This window comes from Cygnus olor, chromosome 4, assembly GCF_009769625.2.
Source record: "Cygnus olor isolate bCygOlo1 chromosome 4, bCygOlo1.pri.v2, whole genome shotgun sequence".
NCBI lineage: Eukaryota > Metazoa > Chordata > Aves > Anseriformes > Anatidae > Cygnus > Cygnus olor.
The window spans coordinates 71465897-71468236 of NC_049172.1; positions in this window are offsets into that span (position 1 = coordinate 71465897).

The following is a 2340-nucleotide window of genomic DNA, read 5'->3' on the forward strand; positions in this document are numbered from 1 at the left end:
GCGGAGGCGGCCGGCGGCGGGGCCTGCGCTCTGCGGCCCTGAGGGGAGCTCTCCGCCCCTGACGGGGAGCGCTCCGCCGCCCCGTGAGGGGGGGACGTTTGGGTTGGGTTTGCTCACCGTTTTAGGGCTTCTTTCTTCCCTTTAACGCCTGTTTCTCCTCTTTTAGGAAATAATAAAATGATAAAAACGCGCGTGTGTGTTTTTTTTCGCCCTCACGGCCAAGTGCGGGGGCACTTCGTGCCGGCAGAGGACAGCAGCGCCCGGGGCTGGCTCCCCGCTTTCTCTCCCCCTTTGTTTCTCGCTTTTCTACGCAACGTTTTCAGCCTTCTTCTGTTGGGAAGCCGAGGGGAATTGAGAGATCTGCTACCGAAATCATGAAATTTTAATTGCCTTTGTTTGGCTCCGTGATCCCCACGCCTCGGGTGCGTGAAGGTTTTCAGCCCTCCCCCTGCGGTTGCTAGGGCCCTTTTATTTTCAACAAGAGTCGCATAAACCCTGCCACAAGCAGCGTAAAAATGCACCTGATTCAGTGGTACACTGCAGGCATCCAACGGGTGCTTAACCTACAACAGAGGAGAAGCCACACTGCAGCCCCATCTGACGTTACCATGGCACTATCAGTAACACCGTGAGCCACAAGGAAAAAAAAAAAAAAAAAAAAAAAAAAAAAGATCTGGGGAAAAAAAATAAAACAAAACACTGGAGCAAAGCTAAATAGGCTGTGCACCAGCTGTGGGCAAGAGCTGATTAAGCAAGGAAACAGATTAAACCATTACAGATCGTGCTAGCTAAGAGCTTCTCTTTTTGATAGCATGCTTATCGCTGTGGTGTCTAAAAAAATATAAAAAAATTATCCCCAAATCTCGAGGGTTACTGCAAAACAGGAACAACGATCATGGCTGGGGCAGCCACCGGTCTCCGAGCAGCAGTGTTGTGGTGTAGGGCGCACAGCGTGGCGATGTGCCGGCTCTCAGGCAAAGGGGGAACGTCTGTCCATGGGGGTGACCTCCCCTTTCCAAAACATTCTTCGAGAGGCTCCTGGAGCAGTCCCACACGCAAAATGGAGCCGTGGAGGTGGTGTCGGGAGAGTAGGGTGGCATCCTGCATCAGCCGAGGGTTATTGGAAGGATCAGAGGAGGGACAGGGGTATCTGGTGGGTGGAGACCGGCGACAGGCAACCAGAGGGGGGAAATTGCACTCATGTGGTGTTTCCTCTGGGGTGTATGGGATTAGCGGTGTCCCAAAGCAGGAAGACTAAAATTCTTTGAAATTGTAAGCTTAACATAAATGCAGAAGCACTTTTTCACTGTATGTTGGTTTCTCCTTTACAGCTCTTGCTAAACTGTGTCGCTTAATCTCTACAACAGATAATACATTGCTTTTGTGTTCTGTTGGCTGTCGGTGTTAGATTTATAGACAGGACAGATTCTTGATCGCTGTGTGTACAATTCTAGGAAAATATATGTTTCACACACACACACACACAAAAAAAAAATCCTTCTACATTTTTTTCAGCCGTTGCCATAACCAAACACAGAAGATTCATTGGGATCAGCTTTTATCTCTGCTCCTCTGTGACTGCAAGGAACCATTCATTGCTTCAGACTTACAGATGAAGCCAGAAGATGCAAATAAAGACCCCGACTGTGCAGCCAGGCGTGCCCCAGGGTGTCACAGGGTCCATCACATCAGGCTTCGGCCGGGAAACAACCAGGCTTTGCAAGCAGCCTCGAAGAAGAGCAGCTGCAACAAAGATGCATTATGTTCTTCCTTTCTCAGAAAACTGCAGGAGTGATCTCAGTGGATCGGCGGTGTGCACGTAGCTCAAACTGTGGGGCCATGCTGGGAGAGTAGATGGGGGAGAGATGGGCAGAATCTCATCAGACATTATAGTAGGACCATTCCCATGATCTCTGAGATCTGTGGTTACAGACATAGCGATGCTCAGAGACATTTAGATGCTTAAACATATAGCTAGGCATGGAAAGGGAGTTTTAAGTGCATCTGGTCAATTCTTTGCTGAATCAATGGGAGTTAGGCACCAGAGCACTTCTGAAAGCCTCACAATTTGTTTGTCCTCAATATCTTTATTTAAACAACCCTGAGAGCACCATCCCTTTGACATATGCATCATCTGCTCAAAGAAAATTATTTATTTGGGTCTGGTTTTAGGTTTGTGCTCTTGTGTTATTTTCCAAGTTTTGTGTTTGTCATTTGTTTGTTAGTTTGTTTAATCGCCTTCTTACTCCACCTGGATTGCTATTTTAACTGCCTCCTGGGTGAGTTTCTGTCTAACAATTTCTGTAAAATTTCCTGTAGTGTAACTAGGACCTTGGAAAC